General features: G+C 43.8%; 1 pseudogene; it reads left to right on the top strand.

Moving 5' to 3' along the window:
* The first annotated feature begins 313 nt into the window (after positions 1-313).
* LOC106580478 (piwi-like protein 2) overlaps positions 314-14,635 on the top strand; it is a 31,115-nt pseudogene continuing 16,793 nt past the window's right edge.

The raw sequence follows: 14,635 nt of genomic DNA, 5'->3' as shown, positions 1-14,635 counted from the left end.
ACTTTCCCCGACTGGCAGCAACCGGTTGCTTTCTCGGGCGTAGATATTGCAAATTTTACCCTGACATGAATTGGCTTGGCGGCTGAGCCTTGCTGAGTGAACTCAAGTGTTGAGCAAACCCAGCAAGTCGCCTCCTGTCTTTTGCCCCGTCATAATACATTTTCCATACGTGTTTTGATACTAGCAAAGTAGGTATTTTCATTATGAGAAAATACATGTGCATATTGCCATCTGGAGCATTCTCAGGGTTTAGCAAGTTTCCATATGTCCTTTTGCATCTCACAAGCATTGAATGTGAGAGAAGCTAGTTGGAATGGATCCAAACAAGCCTAGTTCCCAAGCCTCCCACATGACTTGCCTGCAGCAGCAGGAGGGAGGACTTCTGTCAGATAAGCCAGCAACAGGAAGAGCCAGGGGTTTCATCAACCCTGGTGATTCACTGCTAATGCAGTATGGGAGAGGAGTGCCCTTCCCAGCGAGCGAGCTCTCCATTGCCTTCGCCAGGGGGATACTCATGCCCACATCAGAAGATGGTGGGCTTGGCCGCACAAGAGGGCTGCTTCTTTCGTCAGCTGAGTCGGTGGTAGGGGTGGCAAGAGGGGTTTGGAGCCTCACTGGTCAAGGTCCTCCAGGTCAGCCGATCACACAAGTCTGGCCTGAAGTAGAAGTAGTAATCAAGCAGGGTTGTGTTACTTAGGGTTTGTAAAGTCTTTCTCCTAACTCCAAATCAGACTAGGGTTCAAGGTGGTTTGCGCTTATGGGACTATTCAGTTAGTTCCATTGCACTCATTGCAAGCTCAATCAAGGACAGATGACACACTTACATTTAGCAGACGCTCTTATCCAGAGCAATTTAGGGTTAAGTGCTTTGCTCAAGGGCACACCAACATTTTTCACCTAGTCCATTCGGGAATTGTTCAAATACCATTTGAGCCCAGGTTTGGCTCTCGCATAGCTCTTGTAACGATATTGTAATTGGCAGGTGGACATGCCCATCCAAGGCCAGGGGTCGTCTCTGGTGTCCATGTTCAGAGGCATTGGAATCGAACCCTCAAAGACCTCCTGGGGTAGGGGAGCTCCGCCAGTGGGTGAGTTATAATGACTTTATGAAAGACTAGGTTTATGTCCCTAATGGCACCCCATTCCCAATGTAGTACACTACTTCTGATCAGGGCCCAAAAGTAGTGCCCTACATAGCTAATAGGGTGCCATTTGGGACACTTGGCTAGAGATCAAATCAAATGTATTTCTAAAGCCCTTCTTACATCAGCTGATATCTCAAAGTGCTGTACAGAAACCCAGCCTAAAACCCCAAACAGCAAGCAATGCAGGTGTAGAAGCACGGTGGCCAGGAAAAACTCCCTAGAAAGGCCAAAACCTAGGAAGAAACCAAGAGAGGAACCAGGCTATGAGAGGTGGCCAGTCATCTTCTGGCTGTGCCGGGTGGAGATTATAACAGCACATGGCCTAGATGTTCAAATGTTCATAAATGACCAGCATGGTCAAATAATAATAATCATAGTAGTTGTCGAGGGTGCAACAAGTCAGCAACTCAAGAGTAAGTGTCAGTTGGCTTTTTCATAGCCGATCTTTGAGAGTATCTCTACCGCTCCTGCTGTCTCTAGAGAGTTGAAAACAGCAGGTCTGGGACAGGTAGCACGTCCGGTGAACAGGTCAGGGTTCCAGCAGGTCTGGGACAGGTAGCATGTCCGGTGAACAGGTCAGGGTTCCATAGCCGCAGGCAGAACAGTTGAAACTGGAGCAGCAGCATGGCCAGGTGGACTGGGAGCAAGGAGTCATCATGCCAGGTAGTCCTGAGGCATGGTCCTAGGGCTCAGGTCCTCCGAGAGAGAAAGAGAGAATTAGAAGAGAGCATATTTAAATTCACACAGGACACCGGATAAGACAAGAGAAATACTCCAGATGTAACAGACTGACCCTAGCCCCCCGACACAAACTACTGCAGCATAAATACTGGAGGCTGAGACAGGAAGGGTCAGGAGACACTGTGGCCCCATCCGATGAAATCCCCGGACAGGGCCAAACAGGCATGATATAACCCCACCCACTTTGCCAGAGATGAAGGCATACAGGATCAAACTAACTGGGAAGATCATGTTTTCCACTGAGTTTGAGTTCAAATTAGTGCTGAATGATTAACCAAAATGTTGGCTATTTTTTTGTTTTTTAAACAACTAATTGACCTACATCAGTTCAATTATTTGAATTCCATTTCGTTCAGTTTTTTTCTGTGGAGCTCAATGCCTGCAATTTCAGAGCCAGCTTGAACTGTGTGATGTAGTAGGGAGTTGTAGTTTCCAACAGACCAATATACTACATAATTTAGTGCATAAAATGAGTTAATTAACTACAATGACCATAATCCATTGCACATTTACTTGTCCGGTCTGTGTTTCTTTAACACCTGCTACAGAAGAGACAAGAATGCATGATTGTGAGGGGAAATAGAGCAGCTGTTGTTTCTCTACCTGAAAATACATGATCAAAGTGATTGATAATTGGTATTCAGCAGTCAAAGAAGTATGCCTTATTTACTTTGAAGAACTACAAAAGAGTTACAGCATAGGCAGCAACTCTATTGAGATGACTTGGAATTAAATAATAGTCATCAAATAAATCCAATGTAATATACACAACTGAAATATTTTTGTAAAGTGTTTGTGAATAAATTATGGTTAATAAGTGATAAGCAGTAATGGGCAGTCATTACCATTATGGGGATTTTATTCATGGTTTTATTCTGTGTTAGAGCATCAACACAAATAATCAAAACCAAAATTGAAAACTTGTATTTTTTAATAATCAAAACCGAACCGACCTCCAAAATCCATTAATCGCTCAGCGGTAGTTAAAATGACTAGGGTTAAGAATAATGGTTGGCCGTTACTTTGGAAAAAAGTCAGAATATTAGAAATCTGTCAAATATTGATGCGCTAAAGTTATGCCATCTTCTGTACGCAATAAATAGAAGTACTGAACACTCCTGTAAAAATGTAACATAGTCAAATCATAATTAGAGCTTTAAAAGATTTAGGAAACTGGTACGCTTGGTTGATTTCCTTATGTATGAAATGAGGCCCCAGGAATTAGGATAGGGATGAATCCCCTGGTGTTTCTCTGGTGTTCTTTTTGGCACAGAAAGGGGTGCTGTCGGAGATTTTGGAGCAGAGCTAAAACCACAGACAACCCCTACTGGAGCAGTGGCAGTCGCTGGCCTGGGGAGAGACGGGTTCCCTGAGGACATGATAGGCCGAGGCAGCAGGCAGGAAGGAGAATGACGTGGTAAACTCAAACCATTCTATTTAGCCTGGGGCAAAAGGTATTTTGGGGCCTGGCAGTAATGCTTCTAGAATTCATAATTCATGCTGTGTATATACAGGAATCCCACTCGCATATCCTTATCATAATATGCCCATCTCCTTATTAATTCATTATCCATTGTCTATGTGAAGTTAAATCAGACTTCCCACTCTTCAGTGTGTATGTGACTTGACTTTTTCCGCATTTTGTTACGTTACACACAGCCTTATTCTAAAATGGATTCAATTGTTTTTTTCCCCTTCATCAATCTACAGACAATACCCCGTAATGACAAAGCAAAAACAGTTTTTGTTTTTTGCAAAAAAAGTGAAATCACATTTACATAAGTATTCAGACCCTTTACTCAGTACTTTGTTGAAGTGGCTTTGGCAGCGATTAGTCTCAAGTCTTGGGTAAGACGCAACAAGCTTGGCACACCTGTATTTGGGGAGTTTCTCCTATTCTTCTCTGCAGATCCCCTCATGCTCTGTCAGGTTTGTTACGTTTTGTTACATTAAAGCCATATTCTAAAATTGATTAAATAAAATCCTCATCAATCTACACACATTTTTGCAGATTTATACATAAACAAAAAAAAAAGTATTTATGTAAGTATTCAGACCCTTTGCTATGGGACTTGAAATTTATCTCAGGTGCATCCTGTTTCCACTGATCATCCTTGAGATGTTTCTCTACAATTTGATTGGAGTCCACCTATGGTAAATTCAATTGATTGGACATGATTTGGAAAGGCACACACCTGTCTATATGAAGGTACCACAGTTGACAGTGCATGTCAGAGCAAAAACCAAGCCATCAGGTCGAAGGAATTGTCCGTAGAGCTCCGAGATAGGATTTTGTCAAGGCACAGATCTAGGGAAGATTTCAGCAACATTGAATGTCCCCAAGAACACAGTGGCCTCTATCATTCTTAAATGGTAGAAGTTTGTAACCACAAACTCTTCCTAGAGCTGGCCGATGGTCACACTTGACAGAGCTCCATAGTTCCTCTGTGGAGATGGGAGAACCTTCCAGAAGGACAACCATCTCTGCCAGATGGAAGCCACTCCTCGGTAAAAGGCACATGACAGTCTGCTTGGAGTTTGCCAAAAGGCACCTAAAGGACTCTGACCATGAGAAACAAGATTCTCTGGTCTGATGAAACCAAGATTGAACTCTTTGGTCTGAATGCCAAGCAACAAATCTGGAGAGAACCTGGCATCATCCCTACGGTGAAGCATGGTGGTGGCAGCATCATGCTGTGGGGATGTTTTTCAGCGGCAGCAAAAGGGAGACTAGCCAGGATCAAAAGATGAACGGAGCAAAGTACAGAGATCCTTGATGAAAATCTGCTCCAGAGTGCTCAGGACCTCAGACTGGGGCGACAGTTCACCTTCCAACAGAACAACGACCCTAAGCACACAGCCAAGAGAACGCAGGAGTGGCTTCGAGACAAGTCTCTGAATGTTCTTGAGTGGCCCAGCCAGAGCCCGGACTTGAACCCTATCAAACAGCTCTGGAGAGACCTGAAAATAGCTGTATAGTGACGCTCCCTATCCAACCTGACAGAGCTTGAGAGGATCTGCAGAGAAAAATGGGAGAAACTCCCCAAATACAGGTGTGCCAAGTTTGTAGTGTCATACCCAATAAGACTCGAGGCTGTAATCACTGCAAAAGGTGCTTCAACAAAGCACTGAGTAAAGGATCTGAATACTTATCACATTTACATACGTTTTTTGTTTATGGCTTGTCATCATGGGGTATTATGTGTAGATTGAGGGAATTTTTTTTTAATCAATTTTAAAATAAGGCTGTAACGTAACAAAACGTGGAAAAAGTAATGAGCTGTGTTCGAATACTCTTACTAACCACACTAACCATAGTATTTGCGACATAAATTATGTAGTATGCTTATTGGTCATAGTATGGATAGAGTTAGTATGCCAAAACTTCTGATGTAGTACTAAATTTGTCAAAATACGAGGTATACAAGCAGTGGACACTATTTAAATGGTTTTAGGGACCATAATACAATTTTTGGGGCGTGGCTTCACAACTTTTTCAGATTTCAAGAAAATGGCGGAAAATATGCAGCCAAAGTCCGAGAGCGGAGACAATTTCATAGCTTTTACTAATTATGACAAATGTTAAGAAAATGGTGAGCAATGTAATAAAGTAATGACTTTTCAAATAAGTTACTTTGGCTGACAATTTGTTAGCTACGTTGCCCTTACGAACCGCAGCACAACATTACAGCAGTATGTACTAAGGGTGCGTTCGTAAATTCGCTCTGGCTATCTACTCTGATTTCAGAGCACTCTCGTCTGTGTGCCAGAGCGCAGAATAACTGATGAATTTACGAACGCTCAACACCCGTTGAATATGGCCGGAGTTGGTAAACGTTGGCAAAAAAGCGTAATTAAATTGTTGCCAGCAGCACAGATACAGTCACCAATGCTCTGGATAACATGAAAACAGCCTAACCAGCTCTGCAAGGGCGAGTAAAATGGTCAGAGTGAGGTGTTCTCTCATTTGTATCTGAAAGTAGCTAGCCAACGTTAGCCAGTTAGCTTGGGTGCTTCACTGCTGTTGTGAGGTCAAAACGCTCGGATCAACCTTACTCATTTACATTTACGTCATTTAACAGACGCTCTTATCCAGAGCGACTTACAAATTGGTGCATTCACCATATGATATCCAGTGGAACAACCACTTTACAATAGTACATCTATATATTTTTTGGGGGGGGAGGGTAGGGGGGGAGGGTTAGAAGGATTACTTAATCCTATCCCAGGTATTCCTTAAAGAGGTGGGGTTTCAGGTGTCTCCAAAAGGTGGTGATTGACTCCGCTGTCCTGGCGTCGTGAGGGAGCTTGTTCCACCATTGGGGTGCCAGAGCAGTGAACAGTTTTGACTGGGCTGAGCGGGAACTGTGCTTCCGCAGAGGTAGGGAGGCGAGCAGGCCAGAGGTGGATGAACGCAGTACCCTTCTTTGGGTGTAGGGACTGATCAGAGCCTGAAGGTACAGCTCCGTAGGCAAGCACCATGGTCTTGTAGCAGATGCGAGCTTCAACTGGAAGCCAGTGGAGTGTGCGGAGGAGCGGGGTGACGTGTGAGAACTTGGGAAGGTTGACCACCAGACGGGCTGCGGCGTTCTGGATGAGTTGTAGGGGTTTAATGGCACAGGCAGGGAGCCCCGCCAACAGTGAGTTGCAGTAATCCAGATGGGAGATGACAAGTGCCTGGATTAGGACCTGCACCGCTTCCGTGTGAGGCAGGGTCGTACTCTGCGAATGTTGTAGAGCATGTACCTACAGGATCGGATCACCACCTTGATGTTAGCGGAGAATGACAGGGTGTTGTCCAGGGTCACGCCAAGGCTCTTAGCACTCTGGGAGGAGGACACAATGGAGTTGTCAACCGTGATGGCGAGATCATGGAACGGGCAGTCCTTCCTCGGGAGGAAGAGCAGCTCCGTCTTGCCGAGGTTCAGCTTGAGGTGGTGATCCGTCATCCACACTGATATGTCTGCCAGACATGCAGAGATGCGATTCGCCACCTGGTTATCAGAAGGGGGAAAGGAGAAGATTAATTGTGTGTCGTCTGCGTAGCAATGATAGGAAAGACCATGTGAGGATATGACAGAGCCAAGTGACTTGGTGTATAGCGAGAATAGGAGAGGGCCTAGAACTGAGCCCTGGGGGACACCAGTGGTGAGAGCACGTGGTGTGGAGACGGATTCTCGCCACGCCACCTGGTAGGAGCGACCTGTCAGGTAGGACGCAATCCAAGAGTGAGCCGCGCCGGATATGCCCAACTCGGAGAGGGTGGAGAGGAGGATCTGATGGTTCACAGTATCAAAGGCAGCAGATAGGTCTAGAAGGATGAGAGCAGAGGAGAGAGAGTTAGCTTTAGCAGTGCGGAGAGCCTCCGTGACAGAGAAGAGCAGTCTCAGTTGAATGACCAGTCTTGAAACCTGACTGATTTGGATCAAGAAGGTCATTCTGAGAGAGATAGCAAGAGAGCTGGCCAAGGACGGCACGCTCAAGAGTTTGAGAGAAAAGAAAGAAGGGATACTGGTCTGTAGTTGTTGACATCGGAGGGATCGAGTGTAGGTATTTTGAGAAGGGGTGCAACTCTCGCTCTCTTGAATATGGAAGGGACGTAGCCAGCGGTCAAGGATGAGTTGATGAGCGAGGTGAGGTAAGGGAGAAGGTCTCCGGAAATGGTCTGGAGAAGAGAGGAGGGGATAGGGTCAAGCGGGCAGGTTGTTGGGCGGCCGGCCATCACAAGTCGCAAGATTTCATCTGGAGAGAGAGGGGAGAAAGAGGTCAAAGCATAGGGTAGGGCAATGTGAGCAGGACCAGTGTGTCAAACAAGGATCGGATGTCGTCAACCTTCTTTCAAAATGGTTGACAAAGTAATCTGCAGAGAGGGGGGAGGAGGGGGAGGAGGATTCAGGAGGGAGGAGAAGGTGACAAAGAGCTTCCTAGGGTTAGAGGCAGATGCTTGGAATTTAGAGTGGTAGAAAGTGGCTTTAGCAGCAGAAACGGAGGAAGAAAATGTGGAGAGGAGGGAGTGAAAAGATGCCAGGTCCGCAGGGAGGCTAGTTTTCCTCCATTTCCGCTCGGCTGCCCGGAGCCCTGTTCTGTGAGCTCGCAATGAGTCGTCAAGCCACGGAGCAGGAGGGGAGGACCGAGCCGGCCGGGAGGATAGGGGACATAGAGAGTCAAAGGATGCAGAAAGGGAGGAGAGGAGGGTTGAGGAAGCAGAATCAGGAGATTGGTTGGAGAAGGATTGAGCAGAGGGAAGAGATGATAGGATGGAAGAGGAGAGAGTAGCAGGAGAGAGAGAGCGAAGGTTGCGACGGCGCAAAACCATCTGAGTAGGGGCAGAGTGAGTAGTTTTGGAGAGGGAAAAGGATACAAGGTAGTGGTCGGAGACTTGGAGGGGAGTTGCAGTGAGATTAGTAGAAGAACAGCATCTAGTAAAGATGAGGTCAAGCGTATTGCCTGCCTTGTGAGTAGGGGGGGACGGTGAGAGGGTGAGGTCAAGAGAGGAGAGGAGTGGAAAGAAGGAGGCAGAGAGAAATGAGTCAAAGGTAGATGTAGGGAGGTTAAAGTCACCCAGAATTGTGAGGGGTGAGCCATCCTCAGGAAAGGAACTTATCAAGGCGTCAAGCTCGTTGATGAACTCTCCAAGGGAACCTGGAGGGTGATAAATGATAAGGATGTTATGCTTGAATGGGCTAGTGACTGTGACAGCATGGAATTCAGAGGAGATAGACAGATGGCTTATGGGAGAAAGAGAGAATGTCCACTTGGGAGAGATGAGGATTCCAGTGCCACCACCCCACTGACCAGATGCTCTCGGGGTATGCGAGAACACATGGTCAGACGAGGAGAGAGCAGTAGGAGTAGCAGTGTTTTCTGTGGTAATCCATGTTTCCGTCAGCGCCAAGAAGTCGAGGGACTGGAGGGTAGCATAGGCTGAGATGAACTCTGCCTTGTTGGCCGCAGACCGGCCAGAGCGTCCAGTGTGCGCTCTGAATGCTCCGAGAGTGAAACGCTCTGAATTTACGAATGGACAATCTGACAACGCTCTGAATTTACGAACGCCCAGAGCGCACTCCAGATGGAATTTACGAACACACTCGAAGTCGTAAAATGTCTAGCTAGTAACTTCTTATGCTAAATAGCTAGCAAGAGGTTGCATAGCAAAAGCATCAACTTCCGGTAGACAGGCGAAGTGCTAGTACGCTCATCTGAAAGGATACCGTTAGTTTACAGTATACTAAAATGAACAAATAGTATGTAAACCCAGCAAAAAAAGAAACGTCAGTTTCAGGACCCTGTCTTTCAAAGATAATGCTTAAAAATCCAAATAAATTCACAGATCTTCATTGTAAAGGATTTTAAACACTGTTTCCCATGCTTGTTCAATGAACCATAAACAGTTAAGGAACATGGAACGGTCGTTAAGACAGTAACAGCTTACAGCCAGTAGGCAATTAAGGTCACAGTTATGAAAACTTAGGACGCTAAAGAGGCCTTTCTACTGACTCTGAAAAACACAAACCTACCGTCGCTGGACCAGACAGGACTGGCAAAAAGTGCTCTTCACTGACGAGTCGCGGTTTTGTCTTGTTGAAATCGACATTTTGAACATTGAGATATTAAATAAATGATAGAGAAGAAGCATAGAATATTAAGGAGTGAAAGAGACTGGGTCTCTGTAGAAAGACAGATAGCTGTGGAATGCGTTGGGGGATGGGAGCAGAGCAACGTGTTGAGACAGATGGACATCTGTGGATTAGATGTAGTGGTTGAGGTCAGGAGGGGAGGACAGATTCCCTTAAGGGAGTAATAAGGGTTTGGTATCCTGTTACCCTCTTTCTGTTGAACTGTAAGGATTGGAGAGAAGGCTTGTCTTAAGTAGGATGTATATAACTGTGATGGAGAGAAATGTTTTGGTGTCTGAATACAGCTGTACAGAACCTTTGGGAAGAATTAAACTTGGTTAAAGGAAGGTTCTCTAGTGTCCGTGGGTTATTTACTCTGAAAAATAATAACCTAACAGTCTCACCAGGGGTGATGGTCAGGTTTGCGTTTATCGTCGAAGGAATGAGCGTTACACCGAGGCCTGTACTCTGGAGCGGGATTGATTTGGAGGTGGAGGGTCCGTCATGGTCTGGGTGGTGTGTCACAGCATCATCAGACTGAGCTTGTCATTGCCGGCAATCTCAACGCTGTGCGTTATAGGGAAGACATCCTCCTCCCTCATGTGGTACCCTTCCTGCAGGCTCATCCTGACATGACCCTCCAGCATGACAATGCTACCAGCCATACTGCTCGTTCTGTGTGTGATTTCCTGCGAGACAGGAATGTCAGTGTTCTGCCATGGCCAGCAAAGAGCCCGGATCTCAATCCCATTGAGCACATCTGGGAATTGTTGGATCCGAGGGTGAGGGCTAGGGCCATTCCCCCAGAAATGTCTGGGAACTTGCAGGTGCCTTGGTGGAAGAGTGGGGTAACATCTCACAGCAAGAAGTGGCAAATCTGTTGCAGTCCATGAGAAAGAGATGCACTGCAGTACTTAATACAGCTGGTGGCCACACCAGATACTGACTGTTACTTTTGATTTTGACCCCCCCTTTGTTCAGGGACACATTCCATTTCTGTTAGTCACATGTCTGTGGAATTTTTTCAGTTTTTCTCAGTTGTTGAATCTTGTTGTGTTCATACAAATATTTACATGTTAAGTTTGCTGAAAATAAACGCTGTTGACAGTGAGGACGTTTCTTTTACTGAGTTTATTATACAGTATGTTAGTATGGGTATTCAAATACAGCTATGGTCTGAATACTTTCCGAATGCACTGTAAATAATGTATCAGGTAATGGATATGGTAGGAGTATATGGCCTTTTCTGTAGCCTACAGGCAAAAGATCATATGTATGACAATGTAATAAGACGGACACTTGTGCTACTGAAATTGTATATGGTTATATTACATTAGAACAATGCTGCAACACTAACAAAAATTATATTTTATAACAGATGTGCTTTCTCCCTCGTTGGATAGCGGTCGCTGTCCACGGCTCTGAAACACATCAGTGTGCTGTTGAATTGGCGCCTTTTCCTAGACAATGTTGCAATGTGCATAATGATGTTGAGAACAATGCCGCGGAGGCATTGAGAAAACAGGAGATGAGAAATCAGCTCTTATTAAGAAAAACTTAATTAGGTCTATAATCAATAGCCTAACTGTTAAATGTGCCTGGCATTATACATCATCAATACATCTACAGACATTAGACAGATCCTGCTTCAGTTGCCTGTCTGAGTGTTTGTTAGCCTACAGATTCCGTGAGCACCAAGCCTCACGCAATGACATATCAAGTAAACAATTTCACAAATTTGGCTCTTCTTAATCTTTGATTTTCTGTAATAGGCTTTACACGTTCTTTCTTAACAGCCTATCTGTTATTAGATATAATTTATTTAGTGTTTATACTGCTCCAAATTGTCTGGAATTATATTAATAATAATACAACATTTTCTTGATCTCCTTATTGCCTATATTTCAATACTTCTATAGGCTACTGTATCTATCATTCATTCGTTTATGTCATCACACAGCATAAGAGTCGTTCATGATTTGAAATGCAATCAATTTTAGTTTTAAAATAAAGCGAGCCTTGAATAATTAGCTTAAACAAATAAACCATTCGATTTCGGAAATTGCTTTCACAAAGGAATGTGACTGTTGTAATAAAGGCCTAACAAAAAAAGTTAGACTAGTAAGCTTATACTTTATTTAGTGTTGTTTACATTGTTCCAAACTTTCATAAAAAAGATATTGTAATCTATACCGCACCCGTTTGGCACTCATAATATACATGCAGCGCTTGCTCCTTACCTTTTCTTGATCTCCAGTATTTTCCACAACTAGTCACATTTATTCCACACATCTGACTTTCCCTTTGCCTCCTGAGCAACCTTTAACTATTCCCCCGTTTCAATTTTTTTTGTCATGTCATCTGGATCCATTTCGCTGTCATGCGTTACGTGTTCAGAGTTTGTTTATAACCAACTTATTGATGTGATTAAGATCTGATATAGGTCAGGCCCTATTCGGACAGGATTAGTTTTACTGGGGGTGTCAGGTAATGTAATTATGTGCACGACCACAAAACAGCATCTGTAATTTTAGCCCCGTCCGAATCTGCCATGTCAGTAGTTTTTAAATGGCAGGAGAGTAACAATTCTAGCCAAAATAACCTACTGTTTTTTGGCCAACTTCAAGGTCCTCTGATAACACTAGTCCCGTGCGAATCAACATCCCTGTGTTTTGAGAGAAATGTCTGTGTTGACAGGTGTTGCTCGCTTTTTGCGCAAGAAAACAATAACTGATTCGATAAATTGAACTAAGTGCTGCGCATAAGTTATAAATGAATGGCCTACATGTTGCCTATCAACTTTTGCGGTGAATTCTTTTGTTTATATTTTTTGTGCGTATGAATTGAATATTGCCAAATGCACCAGTAATTTTTTTGGGGCCTATTTAATGCAATGTTTGCTGTTAATAGATCACAAAGCAGCAGCATACATCTGACCTAACGTTTGAAAATTATATGTTAACTTTCTCATCCATAGCCTTAAAATGCATCTCAAGTGCAATTGCACTGTTTAGCTCACATCTGAATGCTGGGGGGCATTCATAAAAATATCCTAATGACACTTCCTCAATTCAAATATAATGGCGACACAATAGGAAAGATGGTATGGTTTAGAAACTTGAGTTATCAGTGTGGCCCCATCACCTGGATATGTTGAAATACTGTATCTTCGCTCCTAGAATAAAAACCTTCATAACTGTCAATTTATTGGAAAAAATTACGTGGGTTTGGAAAAAACTAATTCTGTCCGAATCATTGTAATAATTACATAACCAACGTTCTCTAGTGATACTAGTCCCGTGTGAATAGGTCTTTGGTCACATGCATGCGATGCATATATGTCACGTAAAGAGAGCAAGGGTTGAGGGAATAGGGAATGTTTTTCCTAAACAAATTAGGAATTTCGGTATCAGAACTTTTCAGTCAGAAATGGCTGTAATTACATTGCAGCTCCAGCAACATGGACAGCGGGATAAACACTGTTCTCTGGTGGTCGCTGCAGCAGGGAGGAGAGAGAGACAACGGGTGCTAGTCACAGTCACTCAGTCTTTTTTTTTTTTTAACACAGCACAGCAAGTCTGAGCCCAGCCTGGCACAATCAAATCAATTGCTGGTCAGACTCCTTCTAGTCATTTGTGTCTTAATTATTTAATCAAACTGTGTGCTTAAAGCATCAGATAAGCTCAGTGAATATAGTTGAGTTGTTTAAAACACATAGGATGTGTCAATATATTGAAAGAACAGACAACTTTTTTTGGTCGGACAACCCTACAAACACCATAGCCTAAAAACAGGACAGGTCAAAGTAGAATAGACAATATGGAATGGACTCTCAGGCTGCTCACAACTGCGGTACTAGAGTTTCACCCCATGGGCTAAATTGTCATGATCAGTGGTTTCAATTTTGTATCCGTACAAACGAGCTGATCATAGTGAAAGGAGAATACTTCTGCATTTCCTTCTGTGTAAACACATTGATTCTCATTGAACAAATAGGCTCAGAATAACTCCTGATCAAGTTGGATAGCTGATATTCAGAGCTTAAAGGGATACTTCAGGATTTTGTCAATGAAGCCCTTCATCTACCTCCCCAGAGTCAGATGAACTCGTGGATACCATTTTTATGTCTGCGTGTAGTTTGAAGGGAGTTGCTAGCATGCTAGGAGATACCATAGACTCCCAGTCATTGCGCTAACTCTAGTTAGCATTGGCTTGTGAAATGACCTAACTTCCTTCATACTGGATGCAGAGACATAAAATGTTTACCATTGCCAAAATCCCAAAGTATCCCTTTAACACTAGAACCGCCATAGGCCAACAGCCAGCCATTTGATTTTGTAAATGAATAAAAAAAGCAGCCAAAAAAAACCCCTGCTCCATCCCTGACATTTCCTAAATGTCTGCTCATTTGTCAGAATTTTAAAATCACAAACAGAAAAGTATTTAGTCTTTTTACCAGTTTCTTTTTTTTTTCACCCCCACACTTATTGCTAACTTAATCCGCCAAGACAATGTGCTGTAGGACATTGGTACCCAGCCAGGTGCTAATGCATTGCTCTCTCCTCACTGAATTAATGACACATGTATGATAATTCTGCACCTTACTTCACAGTTGAATTTAAATTAGGCCTAACAATGATAAGGAGGGTGAAAAGGTTGATTTTAATTTAGAAAGACAATAGTGTAATGAGTGTGTTATGCCTATTTACCAGCAGCAAATAATTTGACCGTATGCCTTGCGGGTTGATACTGTTGGGTTCTGAGAATATTGAATATACTTATTCATGTCACTGAGGGAGAGAGGGTATTGTATAACGTGTACATTGTCAGGATATGTTGTTGTTAGCCATCAGGGATCCTCTGGGAGAAGAGACAGTCTGGTACCAGTCACCATGATAGCCGTGAGTTGTGGAGGAGTGAGCACTTTGGGGCAGAGATCAGGTCAGATGATGTGAGGAAGAACAGATATCACTAAGGTTCTGTCTAGCAACAGAGATGCATTGGCTGTTCAGATGTGTAGGAGGAGACTGCATAGGAGAAAGGGTTAAATATCAGTGCCTGTGTGAATGTCGTTTTCTGTTCAGCTGTTCGATAATTTGGGAAGAATACATTTGGTTTGAGCTTTCATAGTGT

Source organism: Salmo salar, chromosome 20, assembly GCF_965601325.2.
Source record: "Salmo salar chromosome 20, fSalSal1, whole genome shotgun sequence".
NCBI classification, from domain to species: domain Eukaryota; kingdom Metazoa; phylum Chordata; class Actinopteri; order Salmoniformes; family Salmonidae; genus Salmo; species Salmo salar.
Note: the sequence above shows the minus strand (reverse complement) of the source record. Positions and strands in the feature narration are given on the sequence as shown.